Below are 12,081 nucleotides of genomic sequence, written 5' to 3' on the forward strand. Positions count from 1 at the left end.
GCAGCAGAGAGACTGGCAGTCCACAGGACGAGGCGGCCGGCGACTCAGGCACAGTGTAATAACATTAGACCTGCATGGAGAGAAAGGAAGGCAAGCCCATGGTGATGAGCAATTTCCTCGCGGGTTTAACGGCCCTTTGCTCTGTGGCATGACGTTCCCAGGCTTTGCCCGGGTGTATTGTGTGTTAACTGGGTTGAACCGACTCGGGGGGGGGAGTGGGAGGACGAGAGCCTTCCGGTTTTCCCAAGGAGTGACCTGCGTCGCTCCAATATTTGCCGTCTTACCAGTTTCCCCGAGAAGACTGCCAGTTCCACCTACACAAGAGCTTAGATACAGGATCACACACAACCACACACACACACAGGTAGCGCATAAACAAGCACAATGAGGCATGGCCTGCGGGTGGATTGTGCGGATGAATGATCTGAATGAGCACTATTGATGTGCGGCTTGCTTAGACACAATGAATACAAAACCTTTTTTTGTACGGCACGCAATTGAGTTCAGAGCTCTCCTTTATGATTCAGTGTATTCCGCTGGTTGCTACGCATCATCATAACGAGAGAGATTGATAGAGATGAAGAGATACAGAGACAGAGAGAATGAAAGCCATTCCTCCAGAGGGCTCGCTCTCTTTTTTTTGCTCCGCTGATCATCAAAGATCTTTGGCCCCTTCGTGCCTACTTTGCTGCCAGTTGGTGTGCAAACATGGCAGCACACCAGCTCCTCTGGAGCCAGGCGGGCCACCCACAATCAGCAGGCATTAGAAAGAGCAAGACACACAGTCGACGTTTATCTGAGTGGAACTGTGATAACACGCTTTTTTGATTTACAGCTCTGGTGATCCTCCTTCTTTTTGTTGTGGTTGAACAACACCACAGATTCCAGACGGGGGAATAGAGAGCCTCAGCTCCCAGAGAAACACAGCCTTGTATGTGGGCCCCTCCACTCTGCAGTCCATCAATATTTGTGGGCATTAAAACCAAATCAATGTCTCCTAGAAGGGAACTAATCCCTGTGGCCTTGTGCTTTGTCTGGGCACTACCACCTTTGATTATTCAACATCAATCTGCCACGGAGAGAATGAAAGGACCACAATCAGATTAGTGACAGGTACACTCCCTGAGATAACAGCATTAGCTCCCTAAAGACGTAGCCCACTGCTGGCCCTCGACATGCTCTCCTCATCCATACCCCATCTCTCCCCCATCTGTCCACCATCACTCCCTCATCCATCCCCCATCTCTCCCCCATATCTCCCCCATCCATCCACCATCTCTCCTCATCCATCCCCCATCTCTCCCCCATCCATCCACCATCTCTCCTCATCCATCCCCCATCTCTCCCCCATCCATCCACCATCTCTCCCCTTGCCACGACCTTCCTCAGGTGAAAAACAGATGATGAAGTTTTAGTAAAATATTCCCTCAATGTTACAATTTTCCCAAATCGTCTTGATAAACACCCAGGCACAGTAGTTTGGGATCACTTTTTGCCGGCTAGCTGTGGTCGTGATAGTTTAAATTTATCCAAGAAGCTTTTCCTGAGCCTCCAGCTCTAATAATTCGTCTGTCCTTTCAGTGGTGGGGAACTCTGAACAGGATTGACCTGTAGATTGGAGCCATCCTTCTCCCAATCCCTCCTATTAGCTCTGCACCTCAAGGCCTTTCCTCATCAAATGAGTGGTGGATTTCATCTGGCATTGGGCTGACACCTCATAGATTAGACCCTCTATCTCATCTCTCTCCCCTAACTTCACCCTCTTTCTCACCGTCTACCTCTCTCTCATTTCTCATCAGAGCTCCAATTATTCTTCTCTGGCTAAGTGTCAATAAACCCACCCAGCACACACACACACACACACACACACACACACACACACACACACACACACACGCACGCACACACGCACGCAGAGGATCTGATTCCAGCCCAGGCCCATTCAGCACAACTGAGAAAATGACACAGTGTGAACTATTATATTTCAATTTAATGATACATTAACTAAAACAAGAGTTTTATTGGGGACTATTAAAATGCTATATGCCTTGACTGGTATTTGGAAACTAGAGAGGAGGATGTTGAGTATATGAAATGAAAGCTCATATAATTCAAATGGCTTTTCCATACCCTCTAAAACCATTTCAAATAAAAAAAAAGAAGAAGAAACAAGTTATTTCCCTTAAGAGCTGTTCTGTCAGCTTCAAGTCTAATAAATAAGTGCCACTTTATCAATAGGAAGGTAAAAGGGAGGTGCAGAGCTGAAATGGATTAGTGTGGACAGGCCATCAGGGGTGTAGATAAGTCTCCAAGAAGTGTTTAAAAGCCCTGAGAAATGCTTTCCGTCGTTATCTGGGAGGAGGGGGGAGCCAGAGCCTAATGTCACTAATGTCTAATGTGATGGGCTCTGGCAGAAAATCAGTGGTCACTGAGCCACTAAAGCAAGCCCCCCTCCCTCCCTCCCCGATAATTGAATACAACACAAAACAAAAGCTGCTCTATAAAATTTGAATTGGACCAATTTGGTTCCACCGTCTCAGGTTTTGCTGCGCCTGTCTACAGCTATCTTGTGAACAGAGCGATGCAACCTGCACAAGAAAGTGAATGAAGCATTCAGGAACAATCCACACTCACTGCCGGGGCTGTTTAGGCAATAAATGAACACCAGTAAAACTGGCTAAAGCATCTCCAAAGCCCATTCTCAGAGCGCCAGCACAGGACAAACTGCCAGACACTAGGTCTGTATTGCATACCACCATATCAGTATATCACATTAATAATGAACTCGACCCTTTAAGCCACTACTACTACTACTCCTCAGTGTTGTATCTCTGCACAGAGTAAATGATTTAGTGTTCTGCCGTCTGTCAGAAGCATCGGTTGACTCGGGTCAATGGCGCACGGAAGAACAGAGCTGTCGATGAGATATTTAGCGGGAAAGTGAAGTAAAGACTGTTAGAAAACGTTAGCACTTCTTTTTCATTTCTCACTCTGCACTGCTGCATCAAGTTTCGCCCACATTGGAACGGTAGCCTAAAAAACATAAACCTCCCATGTCAGTCGGTCTCAGGTGTCTCACAATTTACGAACCTGATTAAGTGTCGGCCCCCGAGAGATTGTAGCTGTAATTTGATCTTTTTCACTGAGCTGACTGAGAGTCAATATGTGGAAAGGCTCTGCTTTCTCTACGGGGACACCAGGTGAGGTCCCAAAGAGATTCCAGGTGGAGCAGAGAGACCCAAGGGGCCACGCCAGCTGCCTCACCAATCTGTATTCTACAGTGCTTCTACCGATCACCTGTTGACAGGCTGGAAGATGGAGGACGGGCCATAAAAACACATTAAAGTCCCAGTGAAACTGAAATTAGAGCATCTGTGCCTTCTCTATTGTGACGTAATTCTCTGAGAACCTGAATATTTTACAGATAAAAAGAGGGATTAAATCAAATCCTTCGCATTTGATACAAGCGCTAAAAATGGGGGTCGGATTTATACGGAGCAGCAGTGGACTGCTGGCTCCACACACACCTCCCTCACCTGCTGTTAGATCAGGAGGAGGACGAGGAAAAGATGGTAATGAAACTTAGGAAAATGTATTTTTCATGACACTAGGTCTTTATGTTCAACCTTCCATCATAATAGCAGTCATCATACATGCTTGTGAGAGTTCATGTGCGGTTTTTACAGCATGTTTCGTTTGTTGCAAAAAGTATGCCCTGTAGCAAAAACAAAAGTAAGCTACATCAGAGCACTTTAAACAGCATAACATTCAAACGCTTAATGAAGCGATGCGCTGCACTTCCTAGAGGGCTGTGTGAAATTCTTTGTTAGAGAATAACGAGAGGAGTGAGACTACACAGATTATTATTTTTAACCCTGGGCTCAGTATTAAAAGAAAGCACAAAACATGTGTGAAAAGCCAAAAACGAGAGCGCGTGAATGAGACCTTCAGTGCAGAGATGCGGTGGAAAAGCATCTGTTTTCTCAGAGATTACGAGGAGTCTATGCCTGCTTGTAATCTCGGATATCATTGTTTTCAGAATTGTATCCCCACATTAAAGCACATGTGAGAAATCAGGAAACGCTCTAATCCAATATACTTTGCTTTTCCTCATATTCATAATAAATATATTGGAGAAAGGTGGTGTAACTTGTTTTCCACTGCATCTGCTCGCCCTGATCCAGACCTCTGTGTGCACTTTCAGAAGTAAAAAGTCTAACAAATGTAATGCGTCCCACCAAGATATTAAAACAGAAAGCCCAAAAGCCCTGCAGTATGCTGCCTATCGCTGTTCACTCTTAACTATCAGTACACAGGGTGATTTTTTCGGCATATGGATTTACTTTGTGCTCCTCGACTGTTCACTCAACTTTGAAATTAAAAACCTATAATACACCACAGATCTTTGTGCAAGCTGTCTGTGTTCTGCCTAATCCTGCTTATAATACTCATAAAGCACTTTACTGCAGTGCTAACATTACTTTGTCTTTCCACACTATTTACCCTTATTGTACATCTCAAACATGTTCAATCATCAATCATGTAATGCTTTTAAAGACATCGTTCACTTGAGGATTTGCTTTGAATAAACACATTCAAAGATTCTTCTATGAAAAAGACTTGACAGGGGAGTCTCCATAACAAGTCTTGGTATTTCTCTGTATTGTATTGGCAGTCATGTCACACCAGAGAAAGGGACTTGTTCCCTGGCAGAGCCCCATAATCCAAACTAATGAGCTATGACTGTGACACCACTGATGCGCGGTGCAAAGGCCGTGCTGGACGATTCCTGATATGGACCAAACATGTCAGCCTTACTGCTCATCTGTGGCTGCCTCCGAATCACCGGGCCGTTTAACTGTTAAGATTTCTTATTACGGTTGAGGAGCGTTGTTAATGCACAAGGTGGAGGGATGGAGAGAAAAGAGAGCGGAAGATGAATCCATTTATTTTCCCTGTAATTCATGTAATCTCCCTTTCATTCAGTTTGCCCCACTGAGTTATGAATGTCAAACAAAGAAATATTCTACAATACAGGAGCAGAAACAGACTCTTTAGTCTATCTAGTGTTTGTCATTATACCACATCTTAAAAGCAAAAGGATAAAATGTGATGAGACGAGATGAGTGAAAAGTGAAAAGTGAAAATACCATACAAACGAAATTCAAGGGATCTGCCTGATAGTTTCCAACTGCTGTTAAAACTGCTTTGTGTACTGTTGAACCTAGATCGTATAATGTAAAAAAAATAAAAGATTCCGCTTGCAAGATAGTTTTTGGGAGAAACTCAAAAACCAATAAGCCCTTGCCCAGAGCATCAACACTCGCACAAACAGAATCCAGCATGAAAAGGAATCGGTATAAAGGCATTTCCAATGTGCAGCAGAAAACAATGCACTAACAATGGATCAAACCCTGGAGAAAATAAGCAGCGTTGCTATGAAAAGCAAAGGTTGGTACAAAGAGGAGGCCAAACGTTATCTCTTTCTTTTCTCATTACCCAGAGGACGACGACAAAGGGATGACCCACTGGTGCACATGGAACACCAAGCATGCGTCTGATGGAGAGCATATTGTGAGCCGAGGCATGTTCCTGTGTGCCTTTCAGCATTTTAATAAGGCGACACAGTGGGACATGTAGGTGGGAATGAGACAAGACGAGGTGAAGGTGCCAGGGTGCCTCTTATCTAAACAGAGATGCATAAATAATGTGCTGCATACAGTGCAAATCTTTAGAGGGACTGTTAACACCTAAATCATTATCAATTATCTGGAGTAATTGCGTCGTGATTTCTGGAAATAAACATTGCTGTTAACCCTGTCATCAGGGTGTGAATGTGTGAATGATGACGTGTTAAAGCGCTTTGAGTGGTCGCAAGACTAGAAAAGTGCTGTACAAGTACAACTCCATATACCATGTTAAGTTTTTGAAATGTATTTTTTGTCGCTTTGAGCGCCACAAGCAGAGTGTCATCTAGTCCCATTTTACTGAAGAGAAGTCAGACATCTCTACTGCTGATTTCTCCAAAACACCAAAACAATGTGGATCGATAAATAGCACAACAGGTTAAGAGGACACACGTGTATATTGGAGTGAACTATCCCTTTAACTCCTGCAGATAGCCAGGCTGCATGTCTGTCACCCTAAATACACAGGGGAATATCATGCATCATTACTCATCAGGACAAATGGCTGACTGAGGGTATGACACACAGAACAACTTGAAAAACAGAATAATTACAAGCTTGTCAAACAGAGATCTTCTAAACATCATTAATGGAGCACAGCTTCGAGACTTGAAATGAAAGAGAAACTGGATGTTTATGCACTCCACAGATAAGTATTATGGTGTCGGGTGTAAATGAAAACTGTTGAAATCATTTTGACACAAAGGAAAATCTTTTCTGCTGCTGAACTTGGAATATTAGTTTGAGTCCCTTTTAGAGCTGCAAGCATGTATTCATCCTGTCAGAGAAAGACTGAGAGGAAATATGAAATATGTTGTCAATTGAACAAAAAGTCCAGGAACTGAAAGAGTGAGGAAAAGTCCTTTTTGGAGACTTTTGGTAAAACTTTTAAACTACTTTGATTAAATAACTTTTCTAAATAGATAACACTAATGTAAGGATAAACTGAATATGTATTCCTGGCTGTTGGACTAATATGGAACTGTTGCTATGAGCCTTTAAATGTCAGAAAAAAATAAGCAGGAGGCAGCTGTAGGAAAAACTGTGTGAAAAATAACAGGATGTTGCATTGTGGACAGGAATGGTCTCCAGTAGAGCTGTTAATGTAACTTCCTCATGCCTCTTCGAATTTATGTTTCCACCTTGGTTAGTCGCTCATCCTCCATGTACTTCTGATAATACAAGATGTCACACCTGCCTTTCCCTGAAGTTATATTTTCAGATGACTTTAGTAAATAAAGAAAAACACGATGTGCCTGTTGTTAGCACCTAAATCTTGAGGAATATCCCCCTTAGCATTTAAAGATTTATACTGACAGTTAGTGACAGAAGATTTGGGTGGAGAGGGGGGATGACATGCAACAAATGCCCCGTGCTGAATTCAAACCAGGGATATTACATGGATGGGCTGCCAGGAGACCAACACTTATCCTAATGAGCTTTGTGTCAGCGTGCAGAGAGAGGCAGGAACAACAGCACCGCTCCTTCAGGCTCTGATCATATCATTGCTTACTCTGCCGTCTGGGGAACGTTTACAGACGAGACACGGCACAGCGAGTGGGCGGTTTCAGCGTTTAGTACACTGGTTATATGGGTCAAATTCCACACCATACTTTTATTTCAAGCTACGGAAATAAAAAGGCTTTGAATCATGGAGGAGAATGTAGACGTTCAGTACAGGTGAACAGCTGACAGGTTCAGGGTCTTCGCCCCGAGGCCATTGCCATCCATTTCAGATGGGACTGTCTTATTAATAACAGCTAGCTTGAGACATTTCATGCAATTAAGACAGCTATTGAGTTGGTGTGTTAATATTTGAAAACACATGTGCCCATACGGACTCTTCTGATGATTGTAAACCTCCGATAACCTTGAAATAATATATTTAGTTATTTGTCATCTGCAAACCTCAATTTGGTGAAAAGTACCACCTCTACCGTGCCCCCCATGCAATCTGTGGTCACCGTTAATACCCAGGCTGTCTTTTTAATAACGAGAGCTACTTTAGAAGGAGCCACTAGTTTGGCATCGCTGCTGCTCATTCAGTACACGCTGCGGCACAGAGGCAGTGAGTCAGAGACAGCGGAGAGTCGTCGAGGAACAAACACTTAACAGCAGCACGAGTTACAGAAACATCTTCCACTTAAGTGTTGTATCTCTTAAAGATTATTGAGCTGGATACTAAAAGATATGTAGAGCTGGATACATGCAGGCAAAACTAATGTGATATGAAAGACCTAAAGCACCATCTCCCTTAAGCCTTAACAACATCTGTGGCTGAGCATATGTCCTCCAACTTTCTTAGTTGATCTCAATAATGTATACAGAGCTGCAGAGGCATTTACATAAGACCCATGTAGGATCAGGTAAAATAGCTGGTAGGCAGTCAGGGGCTCTTCTTTGCCTCCCTGCTTATGAATATGAATCACCACATGATCACCAGAGCTGTGCTTTCCCTAACAAGGATGGCCACTCTTGTTGGAGGACTGTGGGATCAAAACAAGCCAAGCTACGGACTTACTGTGACCTTGGCAAATTAACATGCAGAGAGCAGGGGCCACTGAGTTATGCACATGAAAATCCTCCTTGTGTTTGCAGCCGATGCAAGACTGAGCACCCCAGCTGGAGGTGAGAGAAGCAGGGAGTGGATTTTACCCCGGAAGATATCCCTGAGGTGACAGCAAATTCAAACTGATGAATATGCAATGTGCAGTTTATAAGAAGATCTTTGGGCGGCAGCACGTGGGCGACTCTGTGAGGGACTACAAGGCATTCTGTATGTCTGACAGAGGAACTGTTGTGAAACAGGAGTCAATTAAGTTGACTCTAAAGGGCAAGAAGCCAGAGTCGTGGTTTTATGTCTCGCAATTAGACAGAAATAGTAGAAAACTCTTCAACCACAGCTGCTCCCGGGCAAACCGCTCACCTTGTTTACTTCATCCTGCATGTTCTATTTCCTTGACCACATAGTCCCCTTTAGTGCACTGTGAATGAAGGCTCTGCTGCAGGGCTTTTTAAGTGCCTCAACAAACATGATATATTTTATATATATATATATATATATATATATATATATTATGTCATTTGTATTATAATTAAAATAATTTGCAATTTGGAGTCCCTTGGTAGCCGAATGGTTACTGTGCATGCCCCGTAACCGCATGTCACACTATAGCCCTCTCTCTCTCTCCCTGTTTCCAAACATAAAAAATAATAGTTAAGTGAAAACTGTAATGGTTTGACATTCCAAATAACACTTAATACTTTACTTTTAGTATGTAAAGCCAGTGCATATATGTATATCATGCCCGTGCACTCATTGTGCGTCAACAGCCATGTTCGTTGTTTCATTCATAATGATAATTATCATAAATTACAATTCCAATGTTGTCAACCCCATCTTTTATTGGCGCAAGGTTTGAGATTAGGAGCATTATGATTGCGTCACAGCGGCTTTTAACAGCGTCTCACAGCTAACAGTGCACAATATGGCAGACAAAGCTAACGGTGTTTACCTGCGGGGGAACCAGGTGCTATGCTGACAGTCAAGACGGCGTTATCAGCTGTAACTGCCGTGTGAGAGCAGTGCAGAGTAGCGGAGTGAGCTAACCAGTGGAGCACGCTCACATGAACTAACATGCCCTAAAAGCTGGCAAAGAGAAGCTCAGATAAAAACACACAGAGGGACAGTGACTTCATTCTCTGCTCAGGTAGATATTCATTCCCTATATCTTTACATATATAATAGTAATTTGCTGCTATATTAACATTAAGAATGTTCCTTTAAGCTGTAGAGTGCAGTTTATTGGTAGGACAGCACACTGATAAGCAATACATTTTCAAACTTACAGTATGTTTTATTACAGTACATTAAAGGCTATCTGCTGGATTAACTACAGTTAAATCGAGGGACAACCTACTCTCTGCTGAGCTTACAGTCTCAGCACCAACATGCCCTTCTCTTATAAGAGTTTTCTGAATTTGCAGCCATTAAAAAGCTGGAACCAAAGTCTCGAAGCTCTTGGCTCGAACAACACATTCCGTTATGAATATGCATGTCTAAGTGGCCAACAAGACAACTGCCATGACATTCTCTTCTTAAACCGTAGAAATCACTTTTTAAAAGATACTGTAGGCAGTAGGGAGTTACTGAATGTGTTATGTCATTTTAAAGACCTTTAAGAAAATGAAAATGGTGCGACTTAATTTAATGAATTACATTTTTAATTTAAGGTTGGAGCAGGTTGGTGGCATGGGTAATTTGGTTACATGATATTAGTTTCATCAATAGCAATGCATCATACTTCACATGTTTAATAATCTAATATTGTTTTATAAGAACAATCTGTATCTGCAAGGTGACTACTACCTCCAGCCATCAGGTGAATTTGAAGTTGAACTAGAATAACTACCTCACGGTCATGTTGCAGTTTACATCCATGTCTGTCCAGACTCATTATGTAAAGACTTTGAAGGAATTTAATAAAAAAGGTATTTTGTGTATTTGTTGGCCAAGTGAAAGTTATCACTACATGTATGATTCCATCATTTCCAGTGAGAAACATGCCGTCTTCACTATTTATACAGAGGAGTACAGAGAACTGATAGAGGGCTTCGTCACACGGTGCATAGAGCCAATGAGCTTGTGGAGGACAACCGGAGGAGCAGGAGGCCCCTTGTCCTGGTTGTCCTCCAGGGAGAGGGAGTGAAGAAGGTGGGCTCATACAAGTACCTTGGTGTCCGAATCAATATAAGACTGGACTGGACGCACAACAGTGAAGCCCTCTTCAGGAAAGGACAGAGCAGAGTGCTGCCAGTAGCTCTGTTGTGCTTGGGTGCTGGCACCAAGACTTGGAGTGAGCAGTCCCAACAAGCTGTTAAAGGAAGGCCAGCTAGGTGATCAGGTTGGAAATGAACAGTGCGGAGGCAGTGGCAGAGAGGAGGATGGACGACAAGATCAAAGCCATCCTGCATAACCCTTCTCACCCTCTCTACAATGAGCTGTGGCTCTTTGCAGAGACGGGTGAAGGACGAGATCACCAGCAGCCCAGGTGGAACATGGAACTGAAGGCTTTTCCTTTATATACTGTGGTCTGTACCTCATTTGTATGTCGCTTTGGACAAAAGCATCTGCAAACTAAATACATGTGTATGCAAAACAGACCTAAAAGTAACACACAAGTCACTATTCATGCCCACTATTCCTGAAATAAGAAGTCAAATAGAAGCCATATGTTGTTGACATAGACAGATCTTTGTTCAAACTTAATTGATAGCAGCTTGCAGTTGCATCTTCTGTGCTGATATATGGTAATGTGAGCCTTAATTATGAATTAGAAGCCATTGTTTGATACAACAGGCAGCAGTGCACACTTCTGAGCATCAAGCAACTGTTTGGCAAACACTGCCACATAGAAACAGCACTTGGTAAGCATTCTAACTCATTTCAGTCTATCGCTAGGAATAAATACATGATTAACATGAGCAGTCAGACGGGTTGTAAACAAGCAAACAGTTGTAAAAGTTATGTGACAGATCGTTTTCTCTCCTGGCACCACAGTCCTCTGCCCCTCTAAAATAAAAGTCTGCTCATAGCCCTGATAATAGGACACCCTGCATCTTGTATTTTCTCATTTGAGTGAAAGTGTGTGTGCACCAAAGTCTGTGTGATTCACTTCTGAAGGAGGTATTGTATGCAGCAGCAGCAGTAATTAAAAAAACAGAAAAAAAGATTAACTAACGACAAGAAAGAAACAGCTGTGTTGGTTCATAAATATTTTCAGGCCTATTTCAGCATGCTAATTTCCGTTGGGATCACATTTCAATTTTATCACTCCATTTCATTTCCTACTTTCACCCCCCAGCAGGATGTAGTATCATTTCTATGGAGTGTTTCTTTACCTGTGGCAATCCGTTTCCCGGTGCTGAGATTACAGGCAGGCCTAATTAAAGCTGTTGTTGTATTCACAGAATTAGCGGGGTAGTAATTGGAGCAGAACACGTCGAAAGAATGTGAGGCTGGCAGACAGACGTGGGAGAGTAAACATAGTTTATCAGACTGCACTTTTATCTGTGGACTGTGCCAACTACTTTCACAAGCAGTGCTAATCCATCACACTTCAAAGTCCCTTATGGGACTTCTAAACAAACACAGCAGAATGGAAACAGTGTCTCGGGGACGCCGCCTTGTACGTGTGCATTTCAATATTGAACACATCACAATGGGTCAAAAAGGCTGGCTTATTCCAACAGCTCCTACAAATGTGGCCAAATTATGCTGTCTTCTCTTGCAGATACTAGAAAGACAGCTGTATCCTTTGTCTTCTTTTGTGTGTTTGTATATACACATATATACATATATATATATATACACACACATATATATACATATATA

The sequence above is a fragment of the Anarrhichthys ocellatus genome, unplaced genomic scaffold (genome assembly GCF_004355925.1).
Source record: "Anarrhichthys ocellatus isolate YVR2014 unplaced genomic scaffold, GSC_Weel_1.0 scaffold18, whole genome shotgun sequence".
Taxonomy (NCBI): domain Eukaryota; kingdom Metazoa; phylum Chordata; class Actinopteri; order Perciformes; family Anarhichadidae; genus Anarrhichthys; species Anarrhichthys ocellatus.